The 25,538-nt window shown below is 38.8% G+C and overlaps 1 pseudogene; it reads left to right on the top strand.

Annotated features, from left to right (window-relative positions):
- Positions 1 to 2,781: 2,781 nt before the first annotated feature.
- Positions 2,782 to 24,347, top strand: LOC139733229 (uncharacterized; annotated as a pseudogene).
- Positions 24,348 to 25,538: the final 1,191 nt, after the last annotated feature.

Here is a 25,538-nt window from a genome sequence, read left to right as displayed (position 1 = left end):
TCTTCGCTCGCTCGCATTTAATTGTTATGCCATTCACCTGATGTTGTTGCCTGTAATTGCCAGCAGTTGCGCCCGGTGCGCCCCCCCCCCTAATTTCCAAATCAAAAAAATATGGCTACAAACGGCAGTTTTGGGACTGTAAAATGTCAAAATTTTCAAGCTCGCTCGCTCCGCTCGCTCGCATGTAGTCGTTATGCCATTCTCCTGATATTGCTGCCAGTAATTTGTCGTTTCACACCGTCATTCCATTGGGGGACAACTCCCTCCCACAACCTCCCCCCTTGCTCGTTCCGCTTGCTCGGGCTCGATCGCGTTCATGACATCAGTGTAAGAATTATTACTAGAATTTTTTTTAGATTATACCATGATTTATAGGCAAATTGTTCAATAACAATTTACTTCAAAATGTACTGATACCTTAAACAAGTGGGACTGTTTCAAGTCTAAATAAACTTGCATCAAATTGCACTATTTACAACATCAAAATGCAAAAAGTGCTCACCGTGGGAGGGGGACACTCCCTCCCACATCATCCCCCTCGCTCACTCCTCTCGCTCTTGCTTGGCCGCGTTCATGATATTCAGTGTAAATATTAAAACAGGAAGTTTATTTGGATGATACTATTTTAGAGGCAAATTGTTCAATAATAATCTTCATCAAAATATAGTGCTACCTCAAACAAGTGGGACTGTTTCAAGTCGATAAAACAAGCAAAACATGCATCAAATTGCACCAGTTACAACATCAAAATGCAATTTCAGTTCTAACCGTGGGAGGGGGTTGGGACCCTCCCACATCCTCCCCCCTCGCTCGCTCCGCTTGCTCGGGCTCGGTCGCGTTCATGACATCAGTGTAAGAATCAATGCAAGAAGTTTATTGAAATGATATAATTTATAGGCACATTGTTCAACAACAATTCCCATCAAAATGTACTGCTACCTTAAACAAGTGGGACTGTTTCAAGTCGATGAAAACACGCAAAAAGCCTGCATCAAATTGCACTATTTACAACATCAAAATGCAAAAAGTTCTCACCGTGGGAGGGGGACAACATGCACTTCCACACCCTCCCCCCCCCTTGCTCGCTCCCTCGCATACTAACACCCCCCCCCCCCCACCAAGATGAAATCCTAGATACGCAGGTGCCCTTTCCCTGCTTGGCTTCCCTCAAAAAACCGTAAAAGTCTAGGGATTGAGAGCTTCCTATGTTCCAAATGTCTGTCCAAAAAATCTCGTTACATTTAGTGTCAAAACGCACCCCCCTTGAAAAAAAGCTGGTGACGCCCCTGTTTGGGGAATGTGTATTGGCGAGATAGTCGCCATGCATGCGGTTGCCGACATAGTAACTGTTATAGCTTACATTTTTTTTGTGAAGTCGACTTGGTCGCCATAATTGTCCACAATCTTGGCACAATACTTGTCGATACCAATCACAATATTTGACGATAAAATGCATGTCTCCATGTCGACTTATGAAAGTTGATAACAATGATTATTCGATATGGTGTATACACCGTGCATGGTGATCTTGACATGTCAACATAAGAATATTAGTAAGGCGACAGTCACTGGGGAAAATCTCTTTGTTCACTATATACTGTAAGTCATAGTCATCGGCAAGTCCCGACGTCAACTCGAATGACACTTTAAAAATTTATAAGATTGACCAATGTATTTTTCCCCTTTTTAGTTGCAGGCCAAAGAAATATATACCGAGAGTATAGTAAATTGTGTGTGTGTGTGTGTGTGTGTGTGTGTGTGTATGCGTGTGTGTGCGTGTGTGTGTGCGCGTGTGTGTGCCCAGCACTGGCGGGGAGGGGGGGGGGGGGACTGCACCACCCAGAAACTTCCCACCAATCCGGTTCCGCTTTCCATGAACGATCGATGACATACTAGTAATGTACACTGTAGTAGACCTACATCCAGATCAAATGGTTTATTTTCCTTATAGTATGAAACGGGATTTCGCGGACTGGTCGGAAATGTTGATTATGTTCTTCACTCGAGCTCGATCAGCCTAGTATCCGCACAGAGACGCCCGGATGCGGATACCAAGATGACATATCTATGTTTGGTTAAAAAAGGGATAGATACTGATCATTGACAAGCATCAAACAGGATACAGCGAGAGAAATAACCAAAATCATCGATAAACTCCGTTTGAACCTCTTCCATTTTTTTTTTTTTTTCACACCCTGCTCCCACTCAGTCGATCCTGTTACAGATGAGATGAGATTTCCTTGCTCGAGGTTACCATGGGTCTTCATTGGTCTGGCGAGTTCATTAGAAATGCCCGCATGGCCATGGCGGTGTTGGTGACTAACCTAACGAGACTCGACACGAAGGATTTGTGAAGAGCCAAAAAAAGCCCATGACATCGATCGAACGCGCCGGTACTGCGGGGCTGCGGACGTCGTCCTGATAAATCACATCAGTTAAAAATCACAGCTGCTACACATCTAAACGGCGTTCATCGGTGGTCTTGACGGACTGCCGAGAAGAGTTACTCTCGGTATTGAGAGACAAGAAGAGATTTCGCGGGAACGACAGCAGATTGGCGCGGGTTTAGTGTTCTCAATGATATTCGGCGATCAACATCAAACATCACGGAGCAACACATGCACAGCTAGCTAGCAGCCACACACGTACCGCGTACCGAGCGAGCGAGCCACACGGGAGCGACGACCGCAGCCTTGCCACCCAGACGGAAATGGAAAGAACGAGCTAGAAATGCTGTATTCTCACTGACGACGTAGAGGGACAGGGGACTCACTTGTTTCGATGTGAGATATCATGTCTTCTTTTAGGAAACTATTGAAATGGTTTCAGCCAGAACATCAAGACTCAGATGTTGTGATCAACTGGAACAGAGGAGAAAACGTCGTCTTCGGGTCCGTTACGAGGTAGTCCCATATCTACATTTCCGTGTAGCTTTTATGTAAAGTAGTTTTTCAAGTCCGCCAAATTGAATGTAATGGAAGATAGCACCTTCGTTAAAGGATGTTGTAATACTTCAAAATTTTAATTTTCTAACAAACTCCTGCATTTTGTGGCTAGAGCAGTCCAATTTCTTGAATAAATTACAGAAACATTCACATCTCTATCCTGAAGTTTGGGCTATTTTAGTCGATGACGTAATTGATTTGACTAGTCTTATCATTCAAACACATTTATTCTTTGCAGTCACCATGGTTTTTATTGTGAAAAATTGAATGCAGAGTACAATTATAGCCTACTTGTAGCTCCACAAAGTCCAGCTGCAAGTCTTCCGTCTTTGCTAGACTTCCATACATGTATGTACCCCTCCTTCCCAGCTAAAATTAGAAAAAAAAAATATAGACTCTAGGATCCTAGTCGTAAAATGATATAAAATTATTTGCTGCGGCATATTGAAAACTTTTGCCCTAATTCACGCAGAAAATCTGAGGTAGCAGATGCTGGCGAAAGGAAAGTGAGTGCGTGTGGGGCGCGTGGCTATGTATAGTCGACACGTTACAATGGGGGTGGCAGCACCGTGCGTGGAGGGACATCATGTTCACATAATTTCACACGTAGTGTGTTGTGTGTGTAGGCGAAAGAAATCGGGTTAAATCTACAGTTGAGATATACCGGTAGTCTAGGACCTTATAATTTCTTTCGTTGGTAGTCTCGCCATGTGATAGTTCTGTACCGGTATAGATTGTACACGTTCCCTATGACAGCAATTGTGATTGGGTAGTATAACTTTACTGCAAAAGTGCGTCAGGACTGCTCAACCAATGAACAAGATTCTTATATCACAAAAATGGGCAGAATTTCTGCTTTCGGAAACTGTCCGCCCCAAGTTCGTGCGACCTTCCGTTCCCGAGATATCCCATGTGGAAGAATTGCAAGACGGCAAAATATGCTTAAATTCGTCAAATTTGGACTGTTCGCCATAGACAAATCTACTCATAAGGTACTTTTCTGATCAAAAGTGCGTCACTGTTACAAATGTTACAATAATGATGTATACACATAAATAATCCCTAAAGTGTCCACTTTCAGAATCCGGGTGCCCCAAGTTTGCTACTTTAATACTTTAAAAGTTATGGCAAATTTTGTGGAAAGATGCGTCGATTTTTGACCCGTTTTACGTGTTGTAGCGTTGGCACAGAAACGCCGTTTCGCAGATGACCGAAAGTTTTCAATATGAATATTTCGCAAGGTTTTTATTTTGGCGAATTTCGCGAGTCAGCTGCTATTTGTGAAATTAAAAACACATGAAAATATTGACTCTAATGCCGATATGAATGTGACTGTATACATTTCTCCGTTCAGTACAGGACTCCACGATTGCAAAAAAAGTAAGCACTCACAAAATTGTTGGGATGCCCCGATTCGCGAAATTGTTGGGATGTCCCGATTCGCAAAAATTTAGACTTGCAAAATATATGGCGTATATGTACAGTACATTAATATATAATGAAGAACTTCCTGGAACCCTTCCTTTAACACAATCGCTTCCATAACTTCTGTTTGCAGCTCTTTTTTCCACTCTTGTTTTATACGAAATTTGTGCAAATACAAGGAGTAGGCCTACACTTTAAATGGACTCTACAGTACTGGTTGAGGCGAGGATTCAGCTTGTATCGTTTTGCGAGATATTTGGAAACCACTCTATGAAATGTTAAAGAGCATACAATTCTAAGGGCAATCAAAAGGAAAATTGGTTTTGAAATGACTGAGATTATATGTAAAAACAAGGTAAAACAAAGAGATCCTAAAAGCTGTGGTCTGTCAATTTTATAAGAATCACGTTTTTGGAAATCTATCTCAGCCATTTCAAGACCAATTTTCATCAAATAAATGTTGAATCATTCTTGAACTTGCATGCTCTTTCATTTTTCATTAAGAGGTTTCTCATTATCTCACCAAAATTGTGATAATCCTGTATCTTCACCTCAACCATGCTGTACAGTCCCTTTGAATATCTTAAGGATAAAGTATATAGTCTAGACTAAATGGTTATTGACAGAGAACTCTGAGATAATAATGATCTAGTACCGGTATAGGAAAGATATATGTTGTACATAGTAGGTGCATACAATTTGTATTATATATAGCATGTCTATGTAGGGCCTATATTTTTTTTTTTCAGATAATTTTGTACTTGGTACACTGGTAAACTGGGTAATTACAAATGGTTAATGTTATATGTGCAATTTGTCTTCAACATGTGTTTATGTATCTCACTAACTACTGCATGTTGCTGTCTTTCTTCAAATGGTTTGATATATATTATATGTGTGCACTTAGTCTAACACACTCTCCCTTGGAATCATTTCCCTTGTGTAAGGCGATACCTTGATGCATTCGAGAGGCATAGCGAAGGCTCCAAGCACATCAACCAGAAGCAACTCATCCAAGTTCTGAATGAGTTGGGCTTCTTTCCCACTAAATCACAAGGTAAACATAAAAGATACTGCTTCCTTATTGGTGAAATGTACTGAGAAAAACAAAATAAAGACAAATGTGTCCAGAAAGACATGTTTGTGTAAGTCATATGAAGGACAAGAAGAATAAAACATGTACTTCCATGGAGGCCAAATGACAGTAGTAACAATTTTCATTTTTATGTGGAATGGAAAAGAATGAGCAATAATGCTCTATAAACTATGTGAAAGTAAGAAACCAGCCATATTTCAAACAAGATCACTGAATAACATGCCTTACTGCATATCGAGTGGATCACAGAGTACACAGAATATTAGAAGCCATAAAGGTGATTTCCTTCACCAAAGGTCGCAGATTTAAAGCTTATACGTGTATGTATTTCTATTAATCTATCAAATACATCTAATTCAAATAGGTCATCTATAGATAAATGGTTTAAATTTGAACTAAATAACACATCAAGTTACAGAAAATCTTTTTTGATATTGTCTATTTTTCACCCATTTCTCCACAGTTTATTGCATGCTTCACACAGCTGCTGACTGCTGTCAAAGACAAAATACAGATGCGATAACTTTCGGTGAATTCTGCACCTTTGCGTCCGAGTTGGAGCAAGAGTATGCCAAACCAAGGTGAGTAAGCAGCCTCTCTTTCCACCTGATCTTATCGGACGTGACTGGCCAAACCGTCATTGTGTCTGATAAATTGCCTTGATATTTTTCCAAGAACATTTCAATCACTTTGTTTTGACAGCGACCTTTGCCTCACACCCAATTAGTATGGTGATTGAACTTTGATATATGGCACACAACACTGGGTTCAGTTATTATTGTCAATTATCATGTAATCAGTGCTATGGAGCTAGGTCTTGATATCATGATTAAAATTTAAACAAAGGACTAAATGCTTGTTATGTACCTCTCCCTATGCCCTCCCATTTTCCATATTTAGTTGAGAAACTCTTATATAAAACATTAGCTTGATTGCCATGAAATAGTCAATATTCATTGCTGCAATCAGTAATTGAGTTCAAGAGTTTGTCTCAGATTGACTTTTTTTCCTTCCATGCAGTGTCCTGCCAAGTCTTTCATCACATTCCAGATACACTCCTCAGCCTCATAGCCCATCAAAGAGATCATCAGTTATTGCCAAATTTAATGGTAAGTTTTGCATTGTTATCTGTAAAAACTTAACTGTTATTACCTATCTCACTTTGATATAGTTTTATCAAAAACTTCAGACTTCCCCCCTAAATTTTTACTGCAGTTTGCCCGTTATCTTCATCATGTGCCCTAATTTGTAATTTACTGTATATCCCTCCTTTTTCACTCATAAACATTGAACTTAGAGGTTTTCATTAGATCTTCCAGTTTTCGTACATTAGTAGCTTGAGTCTTTATATTGTCTTGATCATGTGCCCTAATTTGTCATTTACTGTATATCCCTCCTTTTTCACTCATAAACATTGAACTTAGAGGTTTTCATTAGATCTTCCAGTTTTCGTACATTAGTAGCTTGAGTCTTTATATTGTCTTGATCATGTGCCCTAATTTGTCATTTACTGTATATCCCTCCTTTTTCACTCATAAACATTGAACTTGGAGGTTTTCATCAGATCTTTCGTTTTCGTACGTTAGTAGCTTGAGTCTTCTTTGTGTTGTCCAAGAGGGGGAGACGATTTTGTATGATCTGGCTTTGTTGTCTTCCATCAGTGTTTTTAGGTGGGTCGTGCAATCCTACAACATGGCGGAGAGATGTAGCTATCCCGTTACTCAAGCAATACAGCCTAACCTTCTATAACCCAGTAAGTTTTACATCATTGATCACAATTACTCGGAGTACCTTTATTTTGTTCTTCCACATCCACTTTTATTCGAGGCTACTTCTGGTGATACGTAAATTTTTGTTACAGTTCAGTGTTTGTTTCATGCTTTGCTACTGATGAGGAATTTCTTAAGAAAACAACTGACATTGAATCTGTGTAAGAAATAGAATATAGATATGGTATATAAGAGATATGTGTGAAATCTTTTGGTGCATTCATAACTCACTGAGTTGTAATCTATGTATCTGATCATTTGTCATTTTCTCTTGCCTTCTATAGTAACCACAATAATAAAAACAAAGATAGTAATGGTAATATTCAAAATAAGTTGGCAATAATGCTACTATCATGATCATTATCATCATAATTCTACAGTTATTTTTGTTATTAATATAAATGATTACCGGAAAAATGGAAACTTTTGCCCATTTTATGTGACATTTGACTGGGGCAAAAATAAAACACACAAATTTCATCGTACCAGGCTGAGCATGAAAACTTACTCGTGTGAAAATTTCCACTCTTACAGTATTAGTGTGAGTCTTAATAACAATGTTGATGACAATTTGGAACTTTAAGAATAGAAAGCAGTATGAGTCAGGGAGATGCATGGGTGTGTTCAGGTTTGTCATGACTTTCATGGACTCTGCCAATATTCAAGCAAATATAGTGTGATGTTGATGTGAAGTGACAAGTGAAGAACACTCATTACCCATCAATGACACTGGTAGTGACATTTAGAAAGGATGGTCCCGTGTGATGTTTGATGTTGATGATTTCAGTACCTTTCATTTCACTTTCCATGACAAATCAAATTATGTTTGTATGGAAATCTCATAAACCACTAAGATCACAGCATAGCTTTCAGACCTTCTGTGCTGCTTACTGCATTAATGTCCTCCCATAACCATATGGTAACAAGTCTAGTCAATCATAACATTGAATTTCTAGTTGTTGCCACTGCCGGTGCCACGTTTTCAAAAGTGGGGGCCCACTTTCGGGTTTCATGAGCTAACAAGCCAAAAAAGAAAAGAAAAAAAGAAAATCCCATCAGCGCAACTTCTGGTGCCACTTCCGGGTATCTTCAGCTGACAAGCAAAATGGAAGTCAGAATTATATTTGATACTTGGATTTCATAGTCCCTTATTTTATTGAATGCTGTGTCCATTTAACTTTTGTTTCATACCTTTGTCTGGTTTTCTTCAAAAGGTTTGCTTTTGACTAGTTGAAAAAAATTAGTGAATGACAAAAAAGGAAAAAATAGATGATCAAGAAAAAGACCTGTAGTGTAATGTGTGACAATTTATAGATGTTTCTTTTCCTCCAGCATAGTGAGAAAGCATTTCATTCACCTGCTCCCTCCCATTGAGTTCCATAGGCTGGAATTCACTTTAATAGTTGTTGCTAGGTTGGGAAAGCTGCAATTTTGTGGTTGTTAAGGGCACTTTTTACGAACAAAGCAGACATATTCAATCTGAATACATTACAGAACAGGTCTATGGAGTGATTGCATTGAATGAAAATAAATGGCTATAGGGTCTTAGAACAGAGTCTACATGGCATCAGGGGCTTAAGCCCCTATAGACCTTGACAGTATTGTTTTACAGGCTGATATGCCCAAGTCACTTCCTCTGGTAGTGAGGGCCTGCTGATTTGACCCAAGGTGAAATTTACTCTGTTAGAAGTGTAATCCTCCTTCCGGAAGCAACCTTGCTCTCTCCCATCACCAGTTGTGTAGTAGTATGCACACTCTGAATAATGTATCGGGAAAGTGACGTCAGACTTTTGTCCGTTGTCATTGCCAATATGTTGCTTGTGAATGTAATGACTTGTGCAATCCTCGTATCACCTGTTCTGAAGCCGAGGTTCTATTGCAGTGATCAAATGTTTGTTGTGTCGAAGGCACTCTTTCACATTGTAATTTGATCTGTCATGTGAATTTATCTCTCAGTAATAGTTTCATGTCACAATACTCTCCATAAGTTTGTCTGATAACTGCACATATACTGTAAAACATGACATATTCGCGGCACGAAATTTTCGCGAATTGGAGCCGACGGCCTTTTTCGTGGCATGAAATTTTCACGAATTGCTACTGGCATTCAATGCATGTAGTATAGACAAGATATTTCGCGTGCATTTTAATTTCGCGAATCTTGGCGCTCGCGAAATTCGCGAAATTAAAATGCACACGAACATTCCTCGTTTTACAGTATACCATGAAGACAAAAACTTATAACATATTGACACATCTATTTTGTCCTGGTAATATATGCCAAGGAGCCTCACATTGCATCTAGTTAATTTCAACACTGCAAAGTAATCATTATGAACAACGGGCTATATCTCCATATATGCCACTCCTAGCCTTTTCACTCCTAATTGTTTGTCATTAGGAATGTAGTAGGTCCTGAGTTCTGGCCAATGTCTACATACATGTAAGACATTTTAAAGTGTTGTGCAGCTCTCTTATTTTGTTTTAACCAGTTTAATGACAGTTTCTCTCATCTGTTTGTGTAACTTTGCTCTCTATTAGTCAAATAAACCTTAAACATGGAGTGGAGTGTCCCTTTAAGAGGATATAAATACACTAGCTGTATTTCTTTCTCCTACAGCAAGTTGAGTCATGGAGTCCAGACCTGATTGAAATTGAGGACCAGGCCAAAAGACTGGCTGATCTTCTTCTCTTTGTCATCGATAATTCTACCAGGAGCATAGCATCAATGGTAGAGGCATCCTTCCTAGCAGGTAGCTCTATCTTTTTTGTTTTTGTTTTAGTGCTGTCATTATGTGTTCAGTATAACCTCGGTCACATCCCACAGTGCGTGTTTTTAGTCAGTTCGTTTTTTTTTTGCGGAGACGTTGTACCATGGCATTCACTTTTTTTTTTTCTGAAAACATGGGGGGGGGGGGGTTAAAGGAATAGCAAGAGCTGGGAGGGAGTACTTAGATTGAATCCATAGCCCGAACGCAACGAAAGTTCCTCGCGTCTTAAAAATGCTACAGCGTGTCTGCATGCTCCAAAGTCTGTACTGAGGCGATACTTTACTACGTACAGATCCCCAAATTTTGCCCATGTTTTTGCAAGTGGACTGCACGCACTGTGCAAGTATGGCGGGTTGTGGCCGAGGCTTGTTTAATTTCATTCCCAGAGGGCCCTGCATGATAATTTTTTTTTTCCCCCAAAGTAAAACAGTCTAACTCAGATGAAATAAGCACTACTTGCACTGACGCTAATCAGTATGAAACTCTGCCAGCATAGTTAAGCAGTGAAATGGATGAAAGCTCAGATACCTTTGCACAGTCCAAGGCTTGTAAACCTTAAATGTGGAAATTTTTGCCGAGTGAAAATCTGCATGCATTTTGCACGACATGAAACTGGTGTGAAAGTAAAACCACTCAAATTTTTTGCTTGTTGCATGTTATACTGTTTTAGATTTCAATTCCGCAGAAATAAGAATGCTACAGTAGTGCAAAAATTTACTGGCGTAAAAATTTTCACTTTCACAGAGTTTATTTCCTATATTTTTCGATATCATGTATATTTTCTTCTTTTATTGATTCTGTTACAATGTATATGTCTAGCCCTTTCCTTTTGGATAGTCAGTTTTGATGTGCGATATTTCTATAATTTTTACACTTGTGCATTTTTGTAAAACTGTAATGTCACCCCATGAACTGCCATGTGTCACAGTGTGGAGTGTTTTTATCCATAAGCCTTTGTTTTGCTTGCATATTTGAATGAACCAAACTGAACAAATTAGTGAAGATTAATGAAGTAAGGGAGTGACGAGTTTGTGATGACTAAAATATCAACTGACTGATGATAAAATTTGATATGTCATGGGGCTGTATTCTGATGGCTTAATTAATGTTAAATCAGCAAGTGCGCTTCATTGGCGAAGTACTTTTCTGAGAGCTCAATTAAGGAAGAAGTTATGACTTATGACAATTTATGACAAGTGTTTTGGCACGAAAGTCTATCTGATTAAATACGAAGTTAATTACAAACTTAATTGAGACCTCAGATAGCACCCCTAGATTTTATTTTCTTATCTACTGATGTTGGCATGTGTGAAAGGTGATTTTTTTTTTTTCCAAAACAGTATTAGTGTACTCAGTATTGATCAAGTTTATCAACCTTTGAATTAATTTTATTGCAATGAATGGGTGAAGAAGGATTGTTTATGTGCATGAGTCATGACTAACTCACACATTGGTCCTCCATTTGAATGTTCTAATCGAGGGACACAGTGTTTTACCTTTTACTATGAGGGGATGGTATGAGAACATACAACTTTGCTCAGAGCTGCACACAATGGGAATCGGACGCAAATCATTTGGATGACAAGGTAGACATGCTTCAGACTGAGCCACATCATCACCCTTGTAAAGAGTACAAATGTACTTATATGCTACATTTTTGTACCAAGTTCATACATAATCACCTTTTTGCTATATCACATATTTGGTAGCAGTTAAAAGTTAGTGTTTTCATTATTCTAATGGTAGAAATTTTCTTAATTTCAGGTGCCAACAGGCCCCTCATTCTGGTGCTCAAAGGGCTTCCATCTGTTGTTGAAAATGAGACGTTAACAGAAAAGTAAGTCGTGGTTAATGCTGGTTTGCAGCTGCTAGGGAAAATGTTTGAATGATCTCTGTAGCCAAGACTTGCAATGAAATATATCCATACTTATTATCTATGATCTTAGCATGTTTATTGGTTGTCTATTCTATTGCACTGAAGACCTAATGTGTTAGTGTTATTGTTAAGTAAATGTTTCATAGTGATATGTGGAAAGAACCCATTCTCCCCCATCTAGTTTTAAATGGATACCATGTTTGGATGCATCTGAAATATTTACATTGTATATTGTCCTTTGTGTGTTCTTTGTTTAATCAATGCATGATTCTGAATTTTATGTAGGCTAATGATCAAACATACACTTTCTAAATTAACATAATTGACTATGATTGATAGCAATTTAATTACTTTCTGCCATATCCTCATGATGTAGTCACTTTTAAAGATTCCCAACCTGAATTTATCAGTTTTACACAGGCAATTTTGGGTATTTGGGTTGTGACTGCAGATATGAAACATGCACAGGTCAGCTTGTTGCATTATTACATCAATTCACAGCCAATAGGAACTTGATGATAATGATTACGAAGACGTGTTGAGCTACTCTTAATATGCTTATCAGCAGATCCAATGGCGTTGACCTCTTGATTTCAGGTAATGGCAGTAGACTCCATTTTAAGCATTTTGCATGACAGAAATTAATCAACAAACTTTGCAGTTCTAAGAAAATCCTACGGTCAAGTCTCACTTTGACATGAATCATATCAGTGATGTGACAGTTATGCTGTGATATGTCAAAATATATTCTGTAGTCTTTTGTTGTGACAAATGGTGAAGTGATACTATTTTGAGAGGTTTGAAATTGCATTTCTGGATTGACAACACATGAATGCTATTGCAACGTCAGTAATTGTGGTAATGTGGTTGTTAATCATGACTTCAGCTGCTGGTCGTCTGCTTTTTGATGACATGGTTCATGTGAGCGTGTCATAGCAGCAGCTGATGGTTCAGAAGTATGTTCTGCCGATATGTGTTTCTCCTGTTGTTGTGTTGTGAGACTAGTGTGTATGAAATGATATGTTGTCTCTGCTTTGAAGACTTGTTGATTGAATTTTTCCAAAAAAAAAATTCAGTTTTAGCATTGTTGATTTCCACCTTTGAGAGACCTGGGGTGAAAATAATGTTTTCCTCTTTCCAACACCAATGACTCAATGTGTGTGGCTGAATTCATGCACCCCTTATGCCCACTGATCACTCATTGAACTGACCCGGACTCATTACCATTGTTCTATTGTGATGATGACTAACCTTGCCTCCAGAAATCCTTATTTATGCAGTCTCAAGTATTCTCCCTTAGGCATATATCTGTGATGAATGGTGCAAGCAGTCAAACATTCCTTCTTGTTCTTTGAAGTGGCAAGCTTAATAGCCATTTAATTCATTTCCCTTGTATCACTGGTGAATAGCATATATCTGATAATCAGATATATAAAGTAATGATTTTGAAATTGTACATAGAAAAAAAAAAGAGAGTAAGAAATGAGATATATATCTTATGAAGAGTATAATATTGTTATCAGCTATGAAAATTCTAGAAGCACTTGGAGGAGTGCAAACCTCCACCAGGCCATATTGAGTCACTGATGCTATAGGACTGTGTATTAATCATCTTTTTGAAACAACCCTGGATCTGGGTCATGTTCTTGATCACCATTAAAACTAATCCTCTGTTCATTTTATGACTTATTTTGAGCATTTCATCAAATTAACATAGAGACATTACAAATAAACAAACAAAGGAACAAACATTTGCAAAATCAAAACCTCCTCAGTGGAAGTAGAAAGGTGCTGGTGACATGCTATACTGAAGCCAAGGCCATTTTCAGGTGAAGTGTGGTGGGAAAATAGAGTGTTGGCAACTGAGACTGCTACTGCCTGTCATGGGAAAGGAAACTTTGTTTATTATCGTAAATTGAATGTGATCACACAGTCTGACTACTACTTAGTACATACCCTAGTATTCATGCACACAATGTACTGAAGTATAATATGGCTGGCTAGTAGTCTTGAACCCAGACTTGTCATTAACCGGTCCTCTGCATGTTGATGTTGTAGTGTCCTTATTCCTCCTGCACGCTTGATGGACAACTCTTGAATATCTGTTCGTCATTTCTTTCAGTTTGACATGGTATTTGCACCTCTCTTGCATTAGATTGTCAAAAACTGGTACTATAAAGAGCACTTCATGTTTTTGTTTTGTTTTGTTGTTGATTTTTCTTTTGCAACTTCCTGTTTGCCTCTTAATTGTGTCCGTTTTTGCGTGATGATAATCATAGCACCAGATATTTTTTAGTGCATGAAAATTCTAGAATTCTATGCAGAGCCAAGATTCACAAAAGTAAAATACATACACTGTATGTGAAAAGTTTTTGTCAACACAACATATTGAATGCTAGTGGCAATTCGTCTTTTGCAACTTTTTGGTGGTTTTGTGGTGCACAATCACATTGTTTTAATGGGACTGCCATTGTTCTGTTCCATTGGTGTACTTTACTTTTGAAAGTCAACATAGATATTGAGTGAAATTTCACTGCTAGGTTTTGTATTTGCCAGTCTTTATGTCTTATTTGTGTATGTAATTCATTGTGCTTGGTCATTAACATGCTTCATAACTGAGTCTTGTGATGTCTGAGAACAATGAGCATAAAATGCTCTGATCCTCAAAAACACTTTGAAAGATCTTTATGAAAGTATAAGTACTTTGTGCCTATGACAGTCTTTGATTCAATGGGTTTTTGAAGCTTGTGTAAAGTCTACTAGTACATAAACTGTGATGGCTTTCATCATTTTCATCTAAACCAATTACTGATATCTAATGCCCCAATTCCACAGAGATTTTCTCTCATCTGTCACTCATCGGAAGCAAAGTCTGTTGCTTCCGGCCACCGACCTAAGTGTATTGGATCGCTGTCCGATGAATCAGACTTGTGATGGTCGACTATCAGGTCAGTGTCAGACATGACGGGCAGTAATCGGATGAGGATCTGACACTGACCTGATAGTCGACCAAACAAGTCGGCCAGATTCATCAGTCTGCGATCTGATACACTTCAGTGGGTGGCCGGAGGCAACAAATTTTGCTTCTGAGGAGTGACCGATGACAAAAAATCTGTGTGGAATGGGGGCATAACGTTCTGTGACTACCATCAGCACAAACATCAGATTGCATTCTTTCAGCAGCACACTTTCTCTTCGTGTTCTCTTGCTGGGTCACATCGGTGTATTGCTGTACTATCTGTTACTAATCGCCATGCTGCGCTTTATCAAAGTTTGTCCAACTTTTACCTTCCTTCCCGACCAATCCTCACTTCATGCCATACTCCATTCCTTGTCACTCTAAAAAACACATTGCACTTGACCGACTCCACATCGACTCGACCCTTTGGCCACACAGCACCACCACCTCTGCTGCCTTTACCTCTGACCTCTGTACTGACGATGAACCCTATGACCCCGACAGGGAACTGTGCGACATGGAGACTGCCCACGCCTTCCTCTGTGACCTGGTGGAGCGCCAGTGCCTGCCCATCTTCGAGGACCTGGAGACAGCTCTGCACTGCACGGCCAAAGTCCTGAACCAAGGGGTTCCCATCCCTGGACTGGATCTCAGCGACGGGGCCCAGCCTGTGAAGCACCCAGACGTAAGGGTGGGACTTCGGCTCATGTAAGTCGGGAAATTCAAGAGGGAGAGTCTGTCTTGAGTGTCAAGGCAGTCAAGTGGTAGGTTCTCCAGGAATGTTGATTTCTACACATCTGAATTATATTGTAGTATTGGAAATCTAGACATAGACCTAGGAACATTCAGTGACAACTTGTAATTAAGAGGGGCCATTTTTCTCCCTCTCTCTGTGATTATTGTGATATAGTGTTAATTCAGCATGAACGTTGTCTGTTTACTGCACTATCTTTGTTTCCTTTATGTCATAATCTTTGTATTTGTAAGATGCATATGCTGGTAACTTTTCTTAGCTGGATTTAAAAACAAACTGATACCATTCCACCATATAATAATGTGTTGTTTGTCAATAATATCTCCAGCTGATATTGTCATATGAGATATTTTGGACTTCATGAATAGTTATTGAAATTTGAATTTTCAGAAACCTCAAGGAGACATTCAGGACCTATGATCCCCAGAACACAGGGAAAATTGGAATGCCTGATGTGAGTATCTTCATCGAAGGTCTTGCCTTGCTGTATTTCAACTTTCAACTGTAGTATCATCATGTAAAGTCTAACCTTGTATTGATTTTAAGTTATTGTATTTATAAAATACAAACCTAAGGACTTGATGGCGAAGTGTCACTGGAAGCATGAATAGGCATTGGCTCAATGTACTTCAAATTGGTGACTTTTTACAAAATGATTGTATTGCAACATAACATTTAATGCATGACTTTGGCATGACCCTTGAGTGCGAAATTGTGAATTTGATCTACCAGGGTATAATGTACTTTTTCTATACATGTGTTTGTGTGTTAATCCTGCAAATAGATTAATAGATGAACATCAAGAATGCTTATGCTTTGTATTACCAAACCATTATTTGGTTCAAGTGAAGAAGTGACACTTTATGTTGTCATCATATTGTGCAGTCAGTTGCAGTCTTCATGTATTAAAAGATTTGCAATCAAATGAGAACTATCAAATGATGCCAGTATGCAACAATTGATTCTGCATTCAAAATTACTGTAAGTCAGGGGTTCATGAGCACAGCGTATTTTCAGAAGACATCTACTGTCGTTCAGTTAACTATGACAATCTCATCTTGTTTATCTAATCTTCTCCATAGGCTCTGCTTGCGATGAGATCTCTGACACAGAAGAACCTGTCCTTTCCTGCCTATGATCAGATCGTCCAGAGTTGCAGCAAGTCGGGGGACACACCAGAGTTTGATTTCAACGAGTTCTGTTGCCTAGTTACTGAGTACCTGTTCTATGAACCCAATCGTAGTGGGTTATCCCAGTTCTTCCAGTCTACATACAGTAAGTACACAATGATTCAATTTTTATGCCTCCGCCACGAAGTGGTGCCGGAGGCATTATGTTTTCGGGTTGTCCGTCCGTCCGTCCGTCCTTCCGTCCGTCCGTCCGTCCGTCCTTCCGTCCGTCCTTCCGTCCGTCCTTCCGTCCGTCCGTAATGAATTTTGTGGACAAGGTAACTATCAAAACCTGTTGAGGTATCCTAATGAAACTTGGCATGTATGTGTATTAGGGGGTGAAGTTGTGCCTATCAACTTTTGGGTGCACATGCTCAAGGTCAAAGGTCAAAAGGTCAAGGTCAAATACATAAAATTTCACTATTTCCACCATATCTATTGAATGCCTGAAGATATTTTCTTGAAACTTAGTGTATACATGTATTACCCAATTAAGATTCTCTGGTGAAAGTTTGGGTCATGAGGTCAAAGGTCAAAGGTCAAAAGGTCAGGGTCAAATACATAAAATTTCACTATTTCCACCATATCTATTGAATGCCTGAAGATATTTTCTTGAAACTTAGTGTATACATGTATTACCCAATTAAGATTCTCTGGTGAAAGTTTGGGTCATGAGGTCAAAGGTCAAAGGTGAAAAGGTCAAGTAAAAATATTAAAACTTCTTTTTTTTTTCTCTATACCTTGGAAAATTGTTCAAGGTATCTTCATGGAACATAGTATATACATATACTGACTGGAAGTGATTATCTAGAGAATGTAGGGTTCATGGGGTCAAAGGTCAGGGGTCAAAGGTCAAGTGCAACACTTCAAAATTTTACTATTTCCCTCCTATCATGCAATGCCAGCAGGGTTATTTTTTTTTTACACTTGGTGTATGCATACATGTGTAACCTCATAGAAATTTTCTGGAAAGTTTTTTTTTTCTTCTTTTTTTGCCTCAAAGGTCAAAAGGTCAAAGATCAAGTGAAAGTGCTGAACTTACTTTTTCCTCCATATCTCGGAAGTGGCTCAAGTTATCTTGAAACATAGTACATATTATGCATGTTCTACCTGAAAGTGATTATCTTATGAATTTTAGGGTCAAGGAACAGATGAAAATGGTAACAATTTACTATTCAATTCAGAAATTGCACTTTTTCTCCACACCTGTACCTTGAAAATTACTCAATGCCTAAATGTATGAATGGGTCAAAGTCGAGTTAAAGTCCTTAAATCCCTAGATACATGCTCTCCTATTCATCCAATTAAACCTAGGTCAAGGAAGATGAACATTCAACACATTTGTGACAAACTTGTCATTTCAATATTTTGCCAATTTGTGAAAATGTAATCACACATTGTCCACATGTACTATCTAGACCTATTGGGAAAATCATGCATTATGGCGGAGGCATACCAGTCGCCAAAGCGACATTTCTAGTTTTTTTTCTACAAATACCACATCTTTTCAAAACCCGGGCAAAGTTAATGATGAGATGCTAATGCTATTCTGATCTTGAGTCTCTCCTTGATCAGGTCTAGATTGTTATCTTCTGTTGAGGAAAAATATATGTTGTTGTAGAGCTGCCATCTAGTATACCATATACTTCTTCAAGGACCCTTATTGCTTATTTGCAAAGGTTATAGATGAAGTATGAATATTCATAAAAATCATGAACAAGGGGAGAGGGGGGAGAACGTACTGGACTGTATTCTGAAGAGCCTGTTCTGTTTCATGATAGGCCACGGCAAAACGATTAAAAGGGCTGTCCCAACTAGTGAATGAAAGGCCACAACCAAAGCCAAGACCTCTTGAAGGTTCTTGGTTCAACTTGGTGGGCTGCTACAGTGTTAAAAAAACAAATCAAAACAAAAAATTGCATTTCTTTCCTTTTTCTTAATCAGAAGAGCAGCTTGATTCCAGTGTAGCTTACTATTTAAAGCAGTGACTCTGTGCTCTTTTTTTTCCAGGATTTTTCCGTCAGATCGGACGTCAGGATGCAGAAGAGGAGGTTGAGAGTCTTGAGATCAGTAGGGATGTCTTCCTGGGTGGTTCCTGCAGGAACAGTAACTGGAGAGAGGAGATTGTCATCCCTATCCTTAGGTACGTCTTCCTGTGAACTTGTGGGACCTTTGGTGTGACCTCACCCTTTAAAAAGGAACTATGAGAATATAACGGTGTCATTCAAAGTCAAAAGCACATCATTTTTCCACTTAAATACCCTTTGCTCCCTCTTTCTTTTTGAGTATGTACATATCTTTAATCAAATAAAGGATAGATCATACATTTTTTGTTTTGAACCCTAACTGCACTGGGGGGGGGGGGGGGGGGCCTCGGAGGCTCCCCCCCTCGACATTTCGCACGATTACTCTGCAACACGCAATGCTCTCGCCGCGATGCTCCATGGCTTTTTTCTTTGAGTTTCCTGCACATTTTGACACCAAATTTTTGACGCCTGGGGGTACGGTTCTGAAGTTACATGACTTTTTGTACATGCACGTGAGGCCAAAAGTGGCTAAAAAATGTGATTTTGTGTACAAAGTCAATGCAAATTGAGTTTTTTCACATGGTTCATATAAATATGCTTATTTTTACTCTCAATGGCTAAAATTAGTTTGTTTTAGGAGTATTATGCTTCAAAAAGTGTCTGTGACAAATTTTGTTTCAAAAAACAACAAAAACAAAAGGTCGAAAAAACAAAGAAATACATAAAAATTCATGAAACAATAAATAAATAAGAAATTAATTTTGATACCAAATTTTTTTTCAAGTACATTTGCTAAGAATGCCACAAAGAATAATTATGCCAAAAATGAGCACTTTTGGAGCTTTATTTACTGATTTAGATGAAAGATTCTAATTTCTTGCATAGATTATCTTAATTAATCAAAATAAAATAAAAGAAGACTATTTTGGAAAATTTAAAAACACGATCTTGTAGATTACATCGCACACTACCATTGTGCAAAGTTCCGCGGCGATCGCGCGATCCACGGCCGAGATCTTAAGGGGGGGGGGGCCCTTGAGGCCCCCCCCCCCCAAGTCTTTTGAGCTACCAAAATAGCCCAGTCTTTTTAGGGTTAATGATCCCTCTAAGCAGTGTGAGGCGTTAGGTATTCAAACACTTGTGCTGTTGTGATTTAAGTTTGATTCAGAAGATGAATGGGATTGTGTCATTCTGTTGAATGTTATTTTGCCATTTCTGAACAGGAAGAATGGTTTTACCTACTTTGACCCTGTAATGCCAAAGTGGAACCTGCGCTACTTGCCATTGGAGGCCCAGGCCAAGGAGAACTGTGACTACCTACTGTATGTCATCAGTAGCCAGGCACGATCAGCTGGCTCCATGATTGAGGTGAGAATCGAGTCTGTGTAGCGTGTGGTTAAGGTGTGGGTGTGGTTTAGGTACGGAATCGGATGTGGGTATGGTTTAGATGTGGGAATGGGATGTGGCCTGTGGCCTGTGTGTGGTCATAAATGATTTCGTTGTAGATCATGGGTGTGGTGCAGGTGTGGATTTTGGATGTGGCTTGTTCGGTGACAGGACATTTGCTCCTGCAACAATTGCTCCGGTGTTATTTTCTCCAAGGACTTAGGGTTAGGGTTATGATTGTGATAGGGTTTAGAGTTTAGTTTGATGTGAGGATTAGGATGATGGTTAGGGTTATGTTTGTGAGTAGAATTTATGTTTGGCTTAGCGTGCAGATATTTCATGGCAGCAATTGTGGCAGGAACAAATGTCATGGAACCGGTCTTCTCAGCATGGGAACCGAGATATATTGACTCCAAATAGATTAAATGCATCGTGCATGTGATTCCAATGGGGAGTTGACTGAAGTTGTAAATGGGCAAGAAAGTGTAGAATTAGTGACAATGCATGCACAAAAAGTGATGAGTATGATGTGTATAGGATCCCTCAAGGCAAGTGACCACGATGCTTTAATCTGCCTTTGAAATCAGTCAGTTTGATGCAGTTTATCTCAAGACAGATCAGGCTTTCATGAGACCTGGTGTGGAATAAGGTATGAATGCATATGACTTTATGTGTCTGGGAGGAAGGAAATGCACTATATATATATTTAAATATCCTACAATGAGTTGATTTAATAACAACTTGTATCTTCTGTGGATTCTCACAGCTTTGGTATATGCTGACAATTTGAATATGAATACTTGTACCACATGTGATCCTGTCACCCAGGTGGCTCACTACATTGGTCAAGACCGGAAGGTCATCCTTTGTGTCCAGGACATTCAAGAGGGCCTGGTGGTTGATGGAGAAAAGGTAAGACTCTGGAGCAGTTGAGTAGGTATAGTTTCAGGCAAACTGTTCCAAAGCATTTAAAGTCTTCTTGTGGCCAGCCATTTGAGTCAGTTTACATCTTGTACAAATAAAACTGCTGTCCATGCTCATGGTGATAACACTTGCGCCATTCTTCCTAAATCAAATGAAGTGTTGTGTATGCTTATTTAAATCCTCACAAAGGAAATATTGGGTCATCCCATGTGTGATAAACGTTGGTGCAATGGTTCAGGAACTACTTGTGGAATGAGTCATGACATATTTGTACAATGTGACTGAAGAGTAGTGATTTTTTGCAACAACAAGAACAACGACAAAATCAATCATTTTCTGATTTTAACCCATTGAGAACGAGTCCCGAGTATACTCGGGCAGGTGTCTATGGGAAATGCGTGTTGTAGCAAAATGAGTCCGTCCTCAACGGGTTAAGACGATGGAGGTGCAATTAATTGTTTGTCTCGCAAAGAAAATCGTAGATGAGGTGTACAACATTTCTCTCACTACTGCTGAGCTTCGTCAGGTACGATGAGATGGGTGATGCTTGTATACAGGTTATAGCGTGTATGTAGATGCAGTTGTCGGCACGCTGTTTCCCCAATTTCTTCACAATCACTTCACAATTTTCTGATTTTATCAAATCACATGCATCATACACCAGTGTGCAAGATTGATAGCGCATGGATGGGGTGGGGTAGTATCTTTGTGTGATAGGAGAAGAGTTACATGTGTAACTTTCACTTCTTGTGAGAGTCCCGAGGTTCTGTGATTCAGTTTGCTAGTGCAGTGTGATGGCAGCTATGACTAGTTAAATTCAGTGGACAGGTACATTTTGAATACCTAGTAGGGACTAAAGGTAATTTATTAAAAAACCACATGCAGCTAGTTTAAATCTCTAAGACTTGCACTGCCCAAATATTTGTTCTGGTCTCAGCTAGACAAGCAGTAAACTGAAGACACCTCTCAGTCCTTTTTTTTTCTAAGATTTTGGTTAGCAGACTTTGTAGATGTAATATCTCCATGTTTTAACCAAAATTTGTGTTTCACTGTGCAACAGTATATATCTTTAGTTTGGAGAGTTTAACAGTCTTTTCAGTAGTTCTTGTGTTGCCATCATTGAATACACTTTCCAACACCTTTTTTCGTAGCTGACTCCAAGAGCAGTGAAGGACTACAATCGAGGCAGACAGTACCTGGCAGACGTGGCCAGCCGAGAACGTGTCCCTGTCTTCAGCGACGTGACGGAGGCCACCAACGCTCTCGTCGCCCGGATCAAGAGAGACCGGGAGCAAGAACAGACGGACAATCCATCACCGTCACACCGCCCTCAGCAGGGCACGCAGAGCCAGTCCTCCAGCGCTTCCTGCCTAGGCTTTCTGACGTGAGGGATCGACGCAAATTTTCTAGGCCATTGTCGAAAGGATTCTGGTCATAGCAGTGGTCTTGGATTGAATTTCCTCTTGTCCTGTTCAGTGATGCAATCATAAACCAGTGTAGATTAGCAGTGTCAGCATAGCGTATTATTCATCATGTGTTCATTAGAGATGAACACATTGCGATGTGCAAAGTGCTGCTCATTTCTAACAAACACTTTCCGAATTCAAGTGACAGCGTTTCAAGGCTGGAATGGAGCATATCAACACTGTCAAAGAAGAAAAGTCTCTTATAGGGATATCTGTGTAGTACACAATCAAAGCAATAGATCATGAATTAGAAACCAAATGATGTGGGTAATAGTCACTTGTACCCAAACATTTGACTTCTGCTGCACTTTTTCAATATGGTCATTTTTAATCACAGAATGCATACAAATGTGGTATGCAAAGTGTAGAAACAGGATAGGTTTTGTATGAAATTTATACATGTAGTACCATTTTTATTCCCTCATTGTGAAATGAAGTGAGAAAGGAAAATCTTCAATTACTTTTTAAAGGATCTTTTTTTTTTTTTTTGGTGACATTATGATATTACTGTGAGAAAATGAGAAAATCAGTATGTACAATGACTTAATGTGCTGTCATGTAATTTTTCAGTTGATGAAAAATGCCGTAGTGGTTCTTGCCTCATCAGCCAAGTCAGTATGGAACACTGTTCATGGATATTAAAAAAAAAACAACAAAACAAAAAGGATTCTCAAATGCCACAATGGAGCATGTAAGACATGCGGCTGGCTGCCTAGGTGTGAACAGCTGGACTCAATGACTCACCATTTTTTTTTTTAAACTGAAGAATCCTCAGGATAACTGTAGTATGTACCTTGTACAAGTGATTCTGAACTCATTGTCATGGAAACACCTCACTTTTCTACTGAACAACCAACTACCTGTTTGTGGTTTCATACACCTGCCATTTGATCTGCTGCATGTTTGTAAAGTTTTTTTCACTGTGTGTTTGACACACTGATAATCTCAGCGTCATTCATGTCCTATTGTCAATTGAAGCATTATAGAGTTGGACATTGTCTCTGTTGAAACAGGAAATCGTCAAACTTGTCTTCTAATGGAGCAAACCTTGTAAATTTGGTACAATGGGGAACAAATCTTTGTGTCTATTCTATAAGTTCCTCTAGTGTCTGAAAAGTAGAGGCTCTGTGTCAGCCATCTTTCTTTGGTGAAGCTCACTGAGATTCCATGTAAAAGTTTATTTGAAGGCTATCATTCAGTGAGGATCACTATAGTAAGTGATTGTTTCATGAAAATTGGATGAATTAAAACAGGGTTATCCCCAAAGCTTTAAAAGAAAGTTAGACTTTCAGTATTGACCTAAGGAAAATACCTTTGTCAGTTGGAGCTTTCTGTGTCTTATCCTATTGATACTTCTGACTTTATTTCAGGATGCATCTTTTTGAAGGTTTTGAATAACGCATATACACTCCTGCACACTTGCACCTGTGTTTAACCTGTTGAGGACGGACTGATATTGCTATAACACGCATTTACCATAGACACTTGCCCAAGTATACTCGGGACTCTTCCTCAACGGTTTAAGAGCATGCATGTACTCTCAAAAACGTGCAACTTTGTAAAGCATGTAATGAGTAGTTGGGTATTCTCATTTTAAAAGTCATAATGGTGGACACAAATCCGGCATTATTTTGATCCCTGTAGAGCTATGTCATCAAAGAATCATGTGTGGAATATGCATTGTTATCTCTTGTCACAAAAAAATAACTTGTCCTAAACTAAGTAATTAATGGTTTATTTACGATTGAGAATACATGTATTTCATTATAATGTTTTGAAAAAAAAAAGCAATAATTTTCTCTTTTGATGTAAAATTCTGTGCCTTTAAGATGATGTTTTGTTTTGTTTTGTTTTGTTTTGTTTTCTGACGACCTTTTGAAACCTGCATGCATATACAAACATGTTTACAGAAGATTGTTTTGTGATGAAAGGTTACTAAATGTCAGGTATGTACAGTATTATAAGTCTGTTTGCTGCACTTTTCTTTTCTACTGTTGTAGAATATTATCGTTAAAGTCTGTATTGGCAACTTTTGCACCCTTCTCTTTTGTGTTTTGTTTTCTTTGCACTTTTCCTTGACAGTCAGCTCATCATGTTTGTGATTTTTTTTTTCTTCTTGAAGAAGTACATGTCTGTGTGTACTTTCACCTGTAATGTGCTGGATTTTGGGAAAAGGGTATGATGAAGAAGTATATAGGAAGCAGAGATGTTGAAGTATTTTGAATATGAATGTATGCTTGTAGCATTGCAAATTCCTTCCAGATGTGATGCTGGACTTTAAAACACCAAAGAGCTTGTGCTGTAGCATCCTAGATGTTGTTTGTCACTCACATTGAATTTTCTTTCAATTGCTTTTGCCTGCTGTAAATGTATTATATCTATCCTTCAGATATGCCATATGGTGTTACATAGTGATGCAGTGAGGGCAAAGTTTACTATACCAGGCTAGCGAGATTTAATGAAATCTTTTCATGGATGAAAATTTGGTCTGGATCAATTGCATAACGTTATTATTGCTCGAAATTGTTTAGGTCAATGCTCTTGAAAATATGGATGTTTTGATAGACGTTTCATAGATATGAAAGACAAAGGTGCTTTGAGAAGAAAACTCTGTTATGTTGCTATTCAAATTCAGAAGATGCACTTTGGCATTTGTGATGCCAGTTAGATGATGTGATGACATACTGAATTTTATGTGGATGATTTTTTTACTAGTTTGAGATACCAAAAATTGTGGCCTTGAACGACATTGCAATTAAGGTTTGAGAATGACATTGTCATTTTGTGAGAAATGTTACCAATTTATGCAGAAAATGCATGCAGTAACATATTACCAATGATAGTTGTAAAGTGTGTCCATTGCCTTTATCATATTAATCATGGACCACTATTGACAAATCATTTGTACATGAACTGTGTGAACAGAAGCAGTGCTATAAAAGACACAAGTTTTTAATCTATGCACTTTTCA

The sequence above is a fragment of the Diadema antillarum genome, unplaced genomic scaffold, assembly GCF_040938485.1.
Source record: "Diadema antillarum isolate AM-2024a unplaced genomic scaffold, OU_Dant_1.0 scf00000024, whole genome shotgun sequence".
Lineage (NCBI taxonomy): Eukaryota > Metazoa > Echinodermata > Echinoidea > Diadematoida > Diadematidae > Diadema > Diadema antillarum.
This window is presented reverse-complemented; position numbering and strand designations above follow the sequence as displayed.